This window comes from Ctenocephalides felis, unplaced genomic scaffold, assembly GCF_003426905.1.
Source record: "Ctenocephalides felis isolate EL2017-DRISC unplaced genomic scaffold, ASM342690v1 CF-g0.4_SCAFFOLD_01886, whole genome shotgun sequence".
Taxonomy (NCBI): domain Eukaryota; kingdom Metazoa; phylum Arthropoda; class Insecta; order Siphonaptera; family Pulicidae; genus Ctenocephalides; species Ctenocephalides felis.
In genome coordinates, this window is record NW_020538040.1 from 89,176,991 (window position 1) to 89,195,624 (window position 18,634).

Here is an 18,634-nt window from a genome sequence, read left to right on the forward strand (position 1 = left end):
GTTTGTCGCTACTTACTTTATTCTATCATAGACAATATATTTCAATGCGCTTATCTCACTTATTTATATATTAACGATAAATTGTATCTCTATCCAGAAAGCATGTGGTATGTTTAATATTTATACACACGCACCAATTAAATTAATCAATATAAATTAAGTTTTATTCTGGACTCGCCGAAAATCGTCCATTAATTAATTGAACAATAATGTGTAAAGATTATGTTCATTTTAATCGAACTGAAGTTTAAAACAGTTTTATTTTTGAGAAATTATTCACTTTAATAATTTCTATAAATACTTTTTACCAATATAATGCACTAATCAAAATTGTTGGCGAATATTTCAAATTGAAATTTATTGCGGTAGATAGCTGCACCTTCATAATGAGCAGTTAATGCCATCATTGAATGTAATTAAACGAACGAAATACCACAAGTTATTTAGTATTTACTGATTAGAGATAAAATTGAAAAATGATGTTTTAATTTAATGCATATGGATTATTACCAAGTTCGGTTTGTTCGATAAAATGTTAATTAAATTTTGTATGCCAATTTTAACTGAATTTCATTAAAAAAATTATCTTAAACTAATTAATTTTAATAGATTTAATCCCAAAACGAGCAAAATTTATAATATGAGAGCATAGAACGTTATTTTATTAGTATCGAACCCTTAATTCTAATGCGTTGCCACCATTCGTCAACTCAGATACGTCACCACAACCACCGGGTTAATCAAACAATAGTACTATATAACAAACAGTAGTGATATCAAATTTTCGCTTGAGACTAAGAATCTCAAATATGATTTCAAATGAAATTGCCATATGGAATAATCGCTGAAATATTCACATTTCTATTGGTCATATGTCTAATATAATCTCAATAGAATGAAAATTGCTAACTTCTGAGTTGTATTAAAACACATATTTCTAATTTTTATTAAAATATTATGTATAAAGTCACCAAAAAACAGATCTCTAATTAAAATTTAGATCTTGGGTAAGAATATATCTTATAGTTAATGTTGTTCAATGAAGGCCGATGCAAGATAGCGATAACTGCCGTTGAAGCATCGTTTAACCGGGAAACTTATATAACGTGCAAAACTTACGAAAGAAACTTGAAGAGTGATTTCGCTTTGCTTTATACTCTGGAAAATTTCACTGTTTTAGAAAACTCCAATGATGAGAGTTTATTAGCGCACTTGCCCGAGGACGAGAGGGAATGGGTTGCATCCGAGAGGTACGACCGAGATAGGTAAAAGATGAGCAAAAAGTGGCAACGCGTCGTTCTAGATTAAAACGTCTATCAAACACTTCTCCAGGCGGCTCACTCGCAGGACGGTAATCCGGCGATTTTGATGAAGTTTCGTCGTGTGCAGTACGGGGAATAAAGATTTATACTCACAGTTAATTCAGGAGTAACTAAGCTTCTCCCAAATTCGTTTATGCTTCCTAACACTTTTAATACCTCGCTTTCGAGCAAAAGTTATCCCGATTAATTGTTAACAAATTCGCAATATCTACAACTTCTCATTGCAAAGCTTTTTCAAACTCGTGCCAGTTATAAGTACACAAAGGGTATATCTTACAAAGAGAAGGTTTGTTTTGTTGGCGGTTACTACGCAGATCAAGCGTTTACCAAGGAAATAAAAAGAACGCAAAAAATCAACATGAAATGTGCTTACTCGCATTACAAAAATATATCAGAACGCCATCATCTTTTCAAAGAAAAACATGTTACATGAGAGAAAAGGCTTTTATAGAAGTGTGCTCGACGATTCTGTTTGCTTGATATTAAATTTTAAAATCTTTAATAAAAAGCCGCAAGGCTTTTCTCTAGCGCGCGTTACCCGTCGCTTCAAACGAAATCGAAACTGCTCTCTCTTTGTCGACGCGATGAAGCGGGCGGTGGAATTTTATTGCGTCTTGCGATGATCCGTGCGTGTGCGAAGCACCCAATCAACATCGCAAATCGCAGAACAAAATATCGATCATTGAATACATTCCATGATATATAATATTCATCACAAACTAGTAGTGGTGCAAGGCATCGTAGCAGTTTTAGAGAAGAAATATCAAAGCCCATAAGCGCCACGCCAGTGTCTAACATTGGTACGGAACCCATAGAAATGTAAACAAAATTTATACTTATCATTATATCTCTATAAAATATCTGAAGATTTGATGTACATATGCTTAATGACCATTTTTGACCACCAAATGGCTTTTATTTAACTTTTTGTATTCCATCTTCTAAACAACTGGACCCAAAATTCAATCAGATCATTTCGTCAACACAAGTAAAATGTTTTTTCAATCATTTCAATCGGACACTCCGTTCTCTCAAAAACTGAATTGCCATCTTTGGCACCGTATCTTCGAAGGAGCTGGACCTGCCTTTGCCAAAAACAAATCGGCACATCTCCCCATCAATAGGAATAGAATGTTGATCCATGCTCACAAAAACCACATACATACATACGTCCATCCTTTTCTAACGATAAAGTTTGTTCAAAAAAGCTCATGTAACACACGCGTGAAGTTATGCACCCATTTTCCTTTTTAATTTTACCTTCCCTACGGGAAGTTAATTAAGAAGGATCTATGAGCAAAATCTTTATCTCAATGATGTAAAATCATTTTCAACACTGTGATATAATCGTAAAAGTATACATAAATCAATAACTAATGAAAAATATCAAATATGTACTATTTTTTCCTTCATTGTGACAAAACCCCAGACCATTATGAGAATTCTATAAAACTTAAAGAACTAGTTTCGTCCTTTACTCGTGATATGGCAGTACCTTCACACATACACACAGATATATATTACAGATATATTATAATATTTTGATTTTTTTAATATATTTGTATATATATATATATATATATATATATACAAATATATTAAATAAATCAAAATATTATAATACCTCAGTCATTACATAAACGCTAAATCATCCGAATCTTCCCAGCTCTGAGGTATGCAAATATTTGCGAACGAATGTGATACTCGAAGAAAAGTGAAGCACTCGATTACCTTTATAACAGATTACCTTTATAAAGAAGCAATGTATTTTCACTTCCGATCATTCCATAAATACTACCATCTTATATTTATTTATACTACCTAAGATTTGGCATTAATCATTTGAAAAAATAAATAAAACATGATTTACAAATAAATTTGAACCAGATTTCTTCTAAATGCAAACTCAGTACCTTTGTGAATTGTATAACGCGCTTGATAAGGATCAGGGTATACACTTGAAACTCTACAACGGATAAATCTTGAATAATATTTAACGGAGAATGAATCTTGAATATTCAAAGGGTTTAAGTGCAAGTCACCAAGTGGCACTTAGAAGACAGCTGACAGAGAACATCGTCGATGAAATTGAAGCGAGAAAAGGAAAGATCAAGCAGGTGAATAATATATTTAAATGTGAAATCTCTATTGTACACAAATTGGTTTCAATAAGCTTAATAATCATTGTTGTACCTGGAAATTATGCTTACATATATGATACCTAAAGTGATATGATGGAACAAAACTGACTGAAATTTTTGATTGATGATATTTCCAATAATCATGATCAATATATTTGCATTACAAGATAAAGAATTAAAGCTAATTGAAAAAAATATTTTAATTGAACACATTTGAATATTGATTAATTATAATATTATATTGATAATAAAATAATAATTTTCTATAAGAATCAATTTTCAAATAGTAATATTTAAATATTTTAAATAGTTGTGCAAGTTCAGAGAAATGTTGGAATATATATATATATATATATATATATATATATGATATTCAGTTTTCAGGGCAATACATCAATTAAAAAATTTGTATGACTTTAAAACATTTTTATTTATTCCATACGTTTCGACACATTGTTTTGTGTCATCTTCAGTGGACTAAGCAATTGAATTAATCCTAATTATTTCATATTATAAATGTTCACAATGCACAATCTTAATTATTTCATATTATAAATGTTCACAATGAACAATCCTAATTATTTCATATTATAAATGTTCACAGTGCACTAAAAAACTAATCCTTGTCATTTTAAGTTGAACAATATATAAATTTTTGACTGAGATTTTTATGAATTTGTGAAGAACATCGCGCCATACATTTCTGTGCTCCGATGTATGGGTGCCTACTGAAAACTTGATTCAGTAGGCACCCATACATCGGAGCACAGAAATGTATGGCGCGATGTTCTTCACAAATTCATAAAAATCTCAGTCAAAAATTTATATATTGTTCAACTTAAAATGACAAGGATTAGTTTTTTAGTGCACTGTGAACATTTATAATATGAAATAATTAGGATTGTTCATTGTGAACATTTATAATATGAAATAATTAAGATTGTGCATTGTGAACATTTATAATATGAAATAATTAGGATTAATTCAATTGCTTAGTCCACTGAAGATGACACAAAACAATGTGTCGAAACGTATGGAATAAATAAAAATGTTTTAAAGTCATACAAATTTTTTAATTGATGTATTGCCCTGAAAACTGAATATCACATATTTCAACATCAAAATTATATAAAAAAATTTAATATATATATATATATATATATATATATATATATATAGAATCATATGGATAATATTCATAAAATAAAACTGTCAAAAGATGCCTTAAACAAAATAACAAAATGGAAAACGGGAAATTAAGTAGTTGAGACGATCGACGTGAGTTACGGTACTATTCCCGAATTAGAATTTTATCTAGCGTGAATGCGAGTCGCCTGTTCCTGTGGGAATCTCATTCGACACAGGGCTGTTATTACGCGGTGTTAATTATAACCCAAACCGCAATAAAGGAATTGTACGACAATATAGAGTAGACCGGGAAAGGATGGCATATCAAACAGCAATGAACAAATTATGAACAAATCACTCAGATTTTAAAAACTATATGTCGACCAATTTATTTTAATAGAAATCCTATTAACTGGACAATGTTATAAACACTAGAGAGCGAACACGGAAAATTTCAATAATGATAGTAGTATTTTAAAAGTTGTAGATATAAATCAGCAATAAAATTATGACCTAATTACATATTTTGTGAATTTTTTATTTTTGTCATAAATGATTAAAATTTGGCTTGAAATTTTAGATAAATTTGACCGAGTTCACAATAAGTGTAGACATTTTATTATACAACAATTAAAACTGTATAATTATAATTATTGAATTGAATTTCGATAAAAATGGTATAATTCTTATTTATTCATGTTTTTTACATTACAATTTGAATATCATGCTGTTTTTATAAATAATCTATTTTTTAAAACATTCTTCCATAGTTATATTATATTATATTTACATCAAATCATATAAAATGATATACATTAATAAATTAGTATTGATCATTTAATTTATATCCACAATAAATTTAAGGGGGTATTCTAGTGTAGAAATTCAAAAAAATCGATTTTTTTTTATTTCATTTTTTCAAAGCTTAACTAGCTTAAGCTATTTGAATTATTTTCGGAGATATAGGCATTTTACTGACTTGGTCTCCATACTGGTTTGGCTTCACGCAAAATTTTAAATGCGTTTTTCTCAGAACAGACTTTTTCAGTACTGTTGACACGATTTCTCGAGTTTTAATTGACCGATTCACTTAAAACGTTCAGAGAGTCTTGTTTATAGACTTATCTATAGCCCGAACAAGGATAATCCCCAAATTCCAATTGTTACTATTAATAAAAAATTCGAGAACTCAAAAAAAAGTAAAAAAACACTTTTTATTTCAAACAGTCGCCAATTTGTAAAAAAAAAATTTCTCATCGCTAGTTCGGGCGATTGCGACATCATTGTAGATTAATAATCTTTTTATTTTTTGCATTTCCGATGGCTAGGAGGGCTGAAATCATGTCAAGACTGAGGTGCCAAATTTTTGAGACCACCCACTTTATTAGCTGCCAGTTTTTACAATTTTCAACTTTTTTATTTTTTTTATTTTTGTTTTGTAGTTTAATAATATTAATAAACAAGTGTAACAAAATTGATAGTAAAAACATTCATTGCTTTCTTTTACGACACTTTAAAAATGACCTAAAATTCTTCGCTCTACACTAGAATACCCCCTTAATATTTAATTTTTTTAATAGTATATATGGAAGATGTTTATAAAGAATGTCGAATTTCGGAATTACAACTCGCGTTTTGAGCTACAAACTCAGTAAAAATCACAATCATGTTATTAACTTCCCGTAGGGCAAGTTATAGTAATCGCAAAAAAATCAAAAATGAAAATTTTTATATATCTTTACGTTTTAGAGGTTTCTGAACATTTTGGCATACCTTAGAAAAAATGGATGTATGTGTGTGTGTGTGTGTGTGTATGTATGTATGTGTGTGTATGTATGTGCGGATACAAATTTTCGTCGACGATTTCGGGAACACGGATCAACCGATTTGAATAATTCAAAAAACATTCGATTCGTATTGATAAGGAGACGTGCTGATTAGTTTTTGGCGAAGGCAGGTCTAGCCGTTCCGAAGATACGGGGCAAAAAGTGCCGAAAACGGTAACTCAGTTTTTAAGAGAACGGAGCGTCCGATTTGAATAATTCAAAAAACATTTCACTTGTATTGACAAGATGAAGAATCGATAAAATTTTCATGAAGGTAGGTCTAGCGGTTTCGGAGGAATGGAGGAAAAAGTAAAAAAATGAGCCATTTGGCGGTCAAAAATGATCATTAGACATATGCACATCAAAATATCAGATATTTTATAGAGATTTTAATAATAAGTATACATTTTGTTAACATTCCTATGGGTTCCGTACCAATGCTTATGCGTTAGACATTGACGCGGGGCTTACGCGCTTTATATTTTGTCCCTATGCAGTTAAAGCAGTACGATTGCTTTGAAAAGAAAGTTCAGATCTTCCACAATATGTCAAAATAAAGAAAAAAAATTTTTTTTCAAAAAAAAAAAAAAATTAAAAAAAAATTATTTTTTTTAAAAAAAATTTTTTTCAAAAAATTTTTTTTTCAAAAAAAGTAATTTTTTGTTCAATTTATAGTTTCTCAAAAATCTTATTTTTTCAAAGTAATTTTTTTTTCAAAAATGTTGATCGTTTTTTAAAAAAATAATAATTTTTGGTACGGAAAGTTCCAGCAATTTGCCTTAAGGCACGATGCCCTAATTGCCTTAAGACAGAATTCCACTTACAGCTAGTTGACAACTCAGTTTCCCTAACTAACTGTTACAACGTACGCATGAGAGGCGTATGCGCGCGTGTACCCGCTACCGCGCGGTTGTAAATATGTCCGGTGCATGGCACCTCTTTGCCTAAACGGAGCAATTCTGAGCCGGAGGCGTTAGCCATTAAGATAAGACAAGACAATTGCCGCGACGTCTCGCGAACACACACAACTCTCCACACCGCGCAGCAGTTTCGTACTGTCTTTCCTTTGTATGATTTTCTTTAACGCCTTCGTTTGTTAACAAAAGTTACAGAAAACAGATATAAATTAACTTTGCTCATATCTTATAAAAATATGCAATCTTATAGAAAAAATCCAATTCTTTCATTCCATTTTCGTCAAGGACTCATATGGGTTACCTCTACCATATTCATAAAATATACCAATGTTTCATTATATTTACAACACTAATATGTTCTATAACCCAATAATAAAAAACTGGTTACTCCTTATTACTTATCCGCAAATTAGTTAGTAAAATTCGTGTAAACCCAGAATAAAAATGATTATCGCGGTCTTAGGTTTATTCGAATTTGTAATTCTAAACACAATATTTCTGCGATCTCGAAAAAACACATCGAGATTATGTTCTATATACCTTTATCTTCGGCACAAAACCAACTACATAATCCGATTGTATCCTTGGAGCATCGAGAAATCACCCCAAGTGTAATAAAATTCCTTAAGGTGTAATAACAAACATGTCGTATTTAATGTGGGAGTTGCACATGTGAGAGGGATCCCAAAAAGGTAAGCCGGGAATGGGAGAAAAGAAAGGTCTTATACAATCGGTATGAGATTTCTTGGTCGGTAATAAGGTTTCAATACCTTTTAGACTTTACTGTTTGTACGTGCACTTCTTGTGGCGACCTTTAAGGGGGCTAAAGGGAATCTCTGATAAGAAAAGCACTCAGAGTTGTTAGACGATTTATAGATCGATCAAATAATCTTAAGACGCTATCTTTTCAGGGGCGAAGAGATGTATATTGGGCATCCGATAAATTAGCTCTAATGCGTCTGCAAAGTAACGTAATCGTATTTATTGTTTTTATCTTTCCATGCTATTGCAGCATTAAGAAATTCTGCATCATAGTAATGTAAGATTCTCGATAAGGCGTATCGGGAATAAACAGTGTGTGAATTCTAATATAAAATAAATGAAATAGTTACTTAGTTAAAAGATTTACGAGAATGTAAAATTAATTCATTTGACAAATAATAAAAAAGTTCAGACGACTATAAGAAACTTCGTTCTAAATAATTATAGTCACTTTCTTGAATAATTATATGCGTTTGCTAAAACATTTTAATTTATACTTTACTTAATTTATAAACATGTTCTTAAGTTTATCGATATCCTTAACTCCAATATATATATATATATATATATATATATATATATATATATATGTGTGTGTGTGTGTGTGTGTGTGTGAATGTGTGGGTGTGTGTGTGTGATTCGCCTAAAAGTCAGTTATCGGATGTGTTTCACGTGCTCTTCGCCGTTCTGGCGCGGATTTCAGTCGTTACTACTTTATAAATATTCACGCTAATCCGACCTGATGTCTTCCTCGCGCCGTTTTCGTAGCAGCTCGAAAGAAAAACGAGGTACTACGGCGAGGCGCTAACCGGAGCCCGACCAGGTACCGCGCGCCTTCAAGGACGCGTAGCATTAGCATAATCTCACGATCCGCGACTAGCGATTCCGCGACATAAGAAGCCCCGGGAAAACAACCGCTGTAATCGTAATAATCTGACTAATGGCAATTCGGCTACCGAGATTACGTGAGGCCCATCGCATACCGACGCCGAGCAGGTGGGCACATTTCAAATCAATTCAGAATCACTTCGAATTAAAGAATTCAGAAATAACATTCATTTAGTATTTGCATCAATAATATATTGTGTTATTCACAAACTCCACAATTCACAAAGTTTTTTTTTCATTATTTTTATTGGCCTCGCTTACTCGAGCATTTAGCCACCTACATTATTCTATACAATCATATATCCTATACAATCTTCAATTTTATACTATCTTCTTCATATAATCCTATTCTTTTTTCTATACTTCTTAACTTATCTTCGTTCTTCTTTTACTATCTTCTCATTTCATCTTCTAACCACATATTTCTTCTTTTTCTATACTTCTCATTTCTTCTTCTAAATTCTTCTTACTTCAATACATTTTTAATTCTAACTCTCTAATTTTTTATACATTTTTGATTTTACATACTTATCTTTTTATTACAATTCATAATTCTATTATTATTCCAGCTTAACTAGTTAATATTTGTTTAAATTCTTGCCGGAGATTCTAACTCGGAACCTCCAGCATGTGAATCGGAAACGCTACCCTTGAGCTAATCTCACCAATTTACAAAGTTATTATTAGTAAAATAAAATAATATCGTACTTATAGTGTGAGTAGAATGATAAGAACAAAAAGCTTGGTCCGGGCACTTTAAAATTCTGCTGGGTGATTATATATTTTTAATTAGAAATAGATCTAATAAAATCTAATCAGAAAGAGAATAAACAAACAACCTTCTAGAAAACAGTAACAACTTTTAAGTTAAAGAGTTACATCACAAAACAACTGAAACACATAGTTCGGATTGCTGTTTAAATGTAAAGAGTCTTTTTATATTGTATTACCTAAAACAATTTTTTTTTATATTTTTATTAATTGTATATTTTTTGTGAAAATTAGTTTTTAATTTCTTATATTGTTAGGGAAAGATACTTAAAAATTATTACATAAATTTTATTCGTGATATAATTTATACTAATTGTAAGATTTATACCGGATTATGCTTTTAAAATATTGAATAAAGGCCATCTATAAAATAAAACAAATGAGCTAATATTAAAATACTACTACTTCGATCATTCTAAAAATTTTACATTCATTCTCAAATAAACACGTCAGCCATTTACAGAAAGCATCTTATACGTTCTATAGATCTGTAAATTTACGTGGACGCCTGCAACCATTCTGCTCGTTTTTTAGTCAATAGAAGATAAGCCCAAGTCCTAAAAGTGTCAAAAACTTTCCCTGTTAAAAGTTTCATCACGTATAATTTTTCCGACTCTTTCGTTAGGTGATATCTACTCGTGAAATGTTACGAATTTGCAGAAGAACAGGTGTATAAATAAGATTTGGTACAGTGTAGGATTTTATATTCAAACTAAATATACTTGATCATACATATAATATTAAACATAAACATATACTAATTATATATATATATATATATATATATATATATATATATATATATATATATATATATAATTGGTGGATTTTCATGAATCTTCCTGAAGTTTGTTCGGGAAATTTTCTAGAATTTTTAGATTCATAGAAATATAGTTAGATTGTAGAAATAAATGGAAAAAATACAAAAAACCGCTTATCATTGTTTGACCTTGAAAATATTTGAAGCATTGTTTGACATTAAGAACAAGTGAAGACTGACATTTGCCAAACATTTTTATTCACTTATAGGCTAAGGCAATATTAAAATACAACATATTTATGATTATGAATGAGAAAAATGTAATGTCTACATTATTATTGCCGAAAAGCAGCTGAGGTGTGCCAAAAATTAAAATAATATAAGATTTACGTCAACATGCGTCTAACAGGTGATGCAGTCTGCGCATGCGTCTGTCAGTGATTACACATCAAACTTAGCCTATAATTCAATTTGACAGAGTATTATTTTCAACTTTTAAATGCAGTCGTGTTTGCCTTACTTTACTAAATGTAAAATAAGGCTAAATAGTTATTTCAACTCAGGTCAAAGTTATATACAGTATTATCTATGTAAAAAATGTTCCCATAAAATTTATATTTTCCGTTGGTTGAATAACCCAGCTATTATTTCGTAAAATTACTTTAAAATTAAAAATAAGACATTTGACCCGTTTGCCCCCTGGCCGTTGCATTTTACCCTGTCTATGGGTTGAATTCGTAGTAATTTCGAATCGTTTATTCATTAAGAGCAGGATACGGATTAAGACTTTCTTGCCAATCCTGCGGTCCATTTCTGGCCTTGCTGACAGATCTTGCATTTCTGGGTCATAAGCAGTGATGGATTGTTGATTCAGCTGACGCGCTGGCGTTGTTCGTGCGACGGGTGCCCGGCAGCACCGCCTCTTGCTGGTCGGTTTGACACATCGCGTCATGTGACAGCGGATCACTATGTCATACTAATGTTCACCCCATGTCTCTTGTACGCCGTGCAACGTACGCTATGCTGTCCGTTAACCTCGTTACACCCTCTCGAACTTGCAAACAGAACGTAACAATATTTACATATTTAATGTTTGCATAATGATGATGGCCGGATGACGCGGAAATCAAATTAGAACGACCGTCATCATTATTCGAATGTCGCGACAATTTAAGAACAACGAAAAAATTAACAAAAACCGTATTCGTTGAAGTCACATCCACAATTGCTTGAAACACTGGATACGGTTGTACCACTTTTTTGATCAGCCATAATTTTAATATACCAGTTAGCTGGTAGAAAAGTAAATTTAATGGAAATTTGAACATTTTCCTAAGTTGAAATACTGAAATACTGTCTTTAAATACGAGGAATTTATCATGAAATCAAATCATACAAAAAAGACCAGTGGCACAACAGTCCACATCCGAAGGACAGTGATTGGAGTCAGTAGGAACAGCCATAAAAATAGGTTAAGTAGCAGTAATTTATTTATATGATGAATACGATTTGTAACTTGGTACAGCAGACACAATCAAAACTATAATATTTGGAACGATGACAGGTGCACCCTGGTACGTTAGCAATAAAACTCTGCACTCTGATTTCAATGTGCAATATATTGAAGACATTAAGACAACTAATCAACATCATGAATTAGAAAACCTCCCTAATTCACTTGTTGCTCCGCCGCTCCTTACACCAGAATTTAAAAAACTTGAAAAAACTATGGCCTATAATTTGATCCAGTAATTAGTATCTGATAGTAATTACCCACTGGGTCAAATAATATCTGTAAGTATATTTAAATAATGTAAATCAAAATAACTTACAGATAGAATGTAGTTAATGTCCTGATTGTCATTAGAAATAAAAAATATGTTACTTCCACAAAACATTGAAAAGCTGAGGTATAATACAAGTTGTTTATCTATTGAAAATGTAGATAAAAATGATTGGCACTGAAAATAATCTAGAAAACATTTTAGAAGATATACGAACAAATCCTAGTCCCGGGTTCGAATCCAACTACGATCGGTTCGGTATCAAAGCAGCTTGATACCAAATTTTCACTTGAAATCATAGATTTCAAATATGATCTCAAGTGAAAATGGCCTTTCGTGGGCATTGCTGCAGCATACGAATATGCAGAGGGGGCAATAGTTGTAGTAGCAACATGCCTCTTACAAGTAAGAGGTACTCGGATTGTATCCCTGTACTCAAAAAGGAAAAACAAGGACTCTGACTCTGTCCACCCAGACTGAGTTGGAAAATAAGTCAATACACCAGGAGAACCTTCGGAAGAAGTTAAAATTCAAGTAATAAAAAAGGAAAAAGTAATAATCTAGTAATAAAAAGGAAAAAGTAATAATCATGTAATATGTTAGGAAAAAGTAAATATGTTTGTAATACGCAAGAAAAAGTAATATGTATGTAAAAAAAAAGTGTTAAGTATCTTAAAAATGTAAGAAAAAAAGGTAATAAAAAAATCATTACTAATTGAATGTTTAAAAAAAAAAAAAAAACACATGAACACAAACACTAAAAGTATACAAATAAATTAAAACTGAATATTATCTTTTTAGAATCTGTGATATTTATTATTTACACCAAACGTTTTGTGAGAAAATATTATTTATTATTCTAATAGGATCAATTCTTTATTATTCTAAAACAATTTGCGACGCCAGTTCGATTTCAAACAAATAGTGAAAAAAATTTAATTACCTTATTATTTTATTCGCGACTAAGCACTTTTTGCCTGAAATGAGCTGAATTTAATAAAGCGAAAAAATCGCCACAAAGCAAAAGCGCGCGTATCATTACGATTTTGTTGTTTGACAAACGAAGAAAATAATAACATAAATACAAATGATCCCTGTAACACGATACAAACAGTCCGCCGGTCGAAGTTTACGTAAACATAGGATAAAAGTCAGAATGTCGAACTGGCAATTAGTAATGATTACTCTTGAAATTCTTTTACTTGGCGCGTTGCGAGTGAAACATTACCGCGAGGTATCATAAACTATTCCAGACGCTAGTTATCGCCGGAGATCGAATGAAAAATTCTATGGCTTTAGGAAATTATTCGAGCAAAACGAAAAAGAATACAAAATAGATTATAGACTAAAAATAATTTTGAACATTCAAAATAATTATTTCAATTATCTCTCCTGAGGATTACCGGTGACATGTTTATTCAAGCACAGTTGATTTGAAGTAAATTTTTCTTCAATGCACGTTCTTCTAATAATAAAGCTTTCTATTTTCAATGAGCAAATACTCCAATATATATATATATATATATATATATATATATATATATTATATATATATATATATATATATTTCAAAGTAACTGGCAGCCCATTCGTCGAAATAAAAAAGGTATAAAGTATAAAAACTTTTATTTATACGTTTCGACTCAAGAGTCGAGTCTAGTTGCTCGGTATGGGCGTGCTTCTAGCTTCACAATGATGTATTTCATAACTTTTAGTAAAATTAGTTTTTAAAAACTTTTAGTTATACATAATTTTTTTCTAAAAAATGTTTTTTCTATTATGTTATCAAGTTTAATTTTGTAAAATAAATTTTTGTTGAGTGTTTTTGTCCTGTGTTGCTGAATGATGACACGCATCTTGTGTCGAAACGTATAAATAAAAGTTTTTATACTTTATACCTTTTTTATTTCGACGAATGGGCTGCCAGTTACTTTGAAATATGTTTCAACGTCGAAAAAACTATCAAGATATATATATATATATATATCTTGAAAATACATAAAAATTCAATTTAAATTATATAACTACACTTGATAAATAAATAACTGAATGAATTAGGTTAAGTAAAAAACATTAAAAATTGTACCTGCTCCGTAATGAATTCAATACATTATCCGTGTCAATACCAAAAAATTAAAACTATAACAAATTTATCAAAAAAGAAAATACTATTAATTACTATATATTATATTAAAACTATTAATTACTATATTATTAATTTAATATGATATGAATTATACTCTAAATTCTGAAAAAAATCCATTCCGTTATGTTACAAAACTTTTCATAATAAAATATAAATTTTAATAGCTGACTTTATCTAATCTACTTGGGTATCAATACACTAAATAAAATCAGTCTATAGTTTTAAGCAATGTAAATAAGCAAAAAAAATCTTCACATCCATCGCCTGCTTCATGTTAGGGGAGATTTTTTAGAGTTAGAAATCAACTAGAAGAGACCTTTGAAAGACGATATCTCTGTCAAAGGACCTCTGAATCTCGACATGTGCTCTAAATATATATGTGTAAGGCAACGCATATAAAGTCGTAAATATGTACACATAAAAAAACAAGTCGTACAAAACGTTTTCTCAGTTTTTATATTTGATGGTGCTCAACTAATATAGACTTGAGTTCTTTCATCTGCAGTATAAAATAATCTAGTGTCGAAAAAATCTCATGAACAAGTCCATAAAAAGTTATGATTTATTTAAATTGATGATTTATTAGGATTCTTAACTGAATGAAAAAAATGGAATAATTATAGGCAAAATATCGCAATATAATCGTTTGAGTGAACATAATAAAAATACTACAATAAAACTCGTATGTTAGTTTCAAGCTTTGGAAAATTTACTTTAAAACATTTATTATTTTAAAACAACAAAGAAAAGGATTAATATATATGAGAGATTCGTCTCATTTGAACTAAAAATAATGCATTCAAAAATACATAAGAATTAAAAATAATTCTGGAATCATTTGTGAAACATCTTACACTCTACATATAAGAACGTACACACGTATTTTGCGACCAAGGTCTTCATAGATCTCTAATAATTATAATGTAAGTATAATCTAACCATGAATTCTACCAGCTCGCAACCTCTCATCAGAATCTCGGAGAAGTAACCTAGTGTTCTTCTTGTTAGGCAATGCTATTCAATAAAATCTGCTGAAGTAACACAAATTCTGAAGAAGGTTCTGTAAACTTTATAATTGATGCTTGTTGTATTATTATTCACTGCATACATAAAGTATGAATGCTCACAATAGAATAGTAATAATGTATTGTTGAAGATACTAGAAATACGCCAAAACAAAACTTACATATTATTAAGTAAAATTCAGAATTTGATTCATAATATTCAAACAAGCATTTTTTGAATATCTAAAAATTACTGAAAAGTTATAACTCTCATAATTATTAATATGCTCAGTATGGTCTCAGTGGTAAATGAATAATGATAAAAAACAAAATTAATCTCTGAACTACCAAAGCTGTGATAACAATGAAATAGACTGTGAAAACAACTTGAATTTACTTTATGACAACGCAAGGCAGTGAAAGAAATACATAAGGTGAGTTCGCCAACGCTGCTTATATAGCTCAAGTCTAGGCGAGCTTGAACGAGCTTTGAATATAAAATAGGAAATAAAATGATGGTCGAACTCTACCCTACTGCAGAGCATATAATAATACAATGCATATAGGCAAGTTCTGATAGAGCAATCAGCGTGTAAAAACATGTAAAAATACATATATGCATGTCACGCACATAATACACACAAATATATATATATATATATATATATATATATATAATATATATATATATATATATATATATATAAATCTTGATTAGAAATAAGTACAAGCTTTAGACTGCTATAGAACTTGGCAAAAATTGTACTTGCACGAACAAAAACTAAATTTATTTCAATAACATACCTTGAGTCGTATAGATATTCATTATTTTTATATTTTAATGCCAAATTAATGATTTGCAATTGTTAGGTGTAAATAAAAAATAATGTGATGTTATAATCATTTTTAAACAGAAACAAATAATAAAATAGTATTGCACGGAAGATAGGTTCCATTAAAAAACGTGTAACTCAAAAAATTCACTTCATATGAAAAAACCGTACTAAACGAAAAAAACACTATAAAAAGCCCTTTTTGGCAGTTTTTATTATGATGACTAACAAGCATATTGAACAATAAATATTAATGTGTTTAATATCGAACACATTTAATAATTTATAACAATATTAATTTATTCATTAATTTATTCATTATTTTGTAAATATATAACATTTCTTTTACTTTGTAGATTTTTTTTTATTTTTTACCATTGTCAAACTACATAATTTTTTATAAAATACAGATTTTTTACAAAATAATTCTGTTATTTGCACACTTTGAATTAATTTACGCTATCAATAGTATATAAATACTAATCAAGACCAAGTTTAAGAACAATGACGCGTTTTGGTATTTCAAAAAAATTATTTTAGGCACACATAAAATTTTGATTTGATCATTAAACGGGGAGCTTCCATCTTATCTGCTTACTTTCATCATAGATATACTGAATAAGTGAATACATTAAAAATGTTATAGTAGATATAAGTAAATTATAGTTTAGTGTTTATAATTTAAATTTCGTGTAAATGAAAAATTAATAAATTTTGTTAATTTTTTTTTCAGAAACCGCGTAAGATCGAAAACGTGTAAAACGAACTATAGGTGTTTTATAATATAATGTATATTATAATGAAAGGTGTATATATAATAAAATACAAAAAGGAATAATATGTTATGCAGTGAATAATACATTTTGGCAGTTAAGTTATGAATTAAGTTCAGTGGTCTTCAGCTGAGAAAATATTAAGCGAAACAAAAAATCAAAGAATTAAATAGAAGTATATTATTTTGAATTATATGTAAAAATATAAACAAAATATATTTTACTATACTGTTTCAATATATTGTTGAAAATTTAAATGTATGTATAGATATAAATTAAAAAATAAACATAGATAATTATAACAATATTATGTTATATAAATATGCAGTATGTACCTGAATACTGCCTCTCATTTTATTTGTACAATTATCTCAGAATAAACAGAATAGAATCTTAATCATGTTAGTACAAAAAGTGATATTTGTAAAATGAAAATATACTGTGGATGTGGATGATAACAGATAATATTGTCAAAGAAGGCATCGTTTTTTTTAAAAAAATCGTCGCGCACATTATAAAATCTTTTTCATAAATATCAGAATCTAATACGACAATGCGGCGTCTCTATTGCATCAAGAAAAATTAATCTTCGAGCCGGATTCCCGTAATCCTATTAAAAGAAAATCGATCATAATTTCATCGTCCTGGCACCAAGTAATCACTCATCCTACCTCCAGGATTTGATGTGCCATTCTAGATACACACAAACGCACGAAGGCACGCGCGCGGACGCTTATACTTACAAAAATCTTGAAATAGCACTGGTTACCCGAGCTAAATATCATGCAACAAAATGTAAAAGAAGGGTGTAACTTTGTTCAGAATACTTCATTAAATTTCTCGATTTAATCCAGTTCGTGTATTTTATACACTTTCAAAAATCTGTTTATTAACACACCACAGCGATTCGATGGTTCTGTTGGCAATAGGGAAGAAACTTGATTCTGACTGTGAGTGCGATGCGACTGATTCTACAACAGTGATTCATTAGAGTGTTTACCTCGAGCAATTTCACGTTGAGAACACTAAATCACTTCAATTTACTTGTTTGTAATTTATTTAATGTAAGAGATTATTACTGTGAAGAAAGAAATAATTATATATAAAGAACGAAACTTAAATTTGGTACTACTTTAAAAAGTAGTGGGCAATTCGAATGATAGGCAGATGGACAAGTAGACAGGTAGACAGGTAAATAGATAAACATGTGGACAGGTAGACAGGTGAAAAAGATATTTTGACAACTTAGATAAGTAATCGCTTGAATATGTGAACTGTATAGACTGTTGAACAGTATAGATCATATTAAAACCAAATATTTAATTATTAAATACATTATTCACACATATCAGGAACTTCATGCAACTTCCTTAGTAAAATGGCACTCACACCTAATTTAGTCGTCATCCAAACGTATTAGCGTCAAATCTGCTCAAGCCTTTACCACCAAAGCGTCTGAAGAAAAGAATCTGCAATGATTTACTACAAAACATAACTTAACATCTATGAAGGCGCTATCACAGGATAGCGATCCTTCTCACGCTGTCAATTAATATATAACTGTAACAAATGTAGCTGA

The 18,634-nt window shown here is 30.1% G+C and overlaps 1 protein-coding gene across 2 annotated transcripts in view; it reads right to left on the bottom strand.

The window, feature by feature from the left end:
• Nucleotides 1-18,634, bottom strand: part of LOC113378808 — a 399,676-nt gene that overhangs the window by 202,917 nt on the left and 178,125 nt on the right. The window lies entirely within an intron of this gene.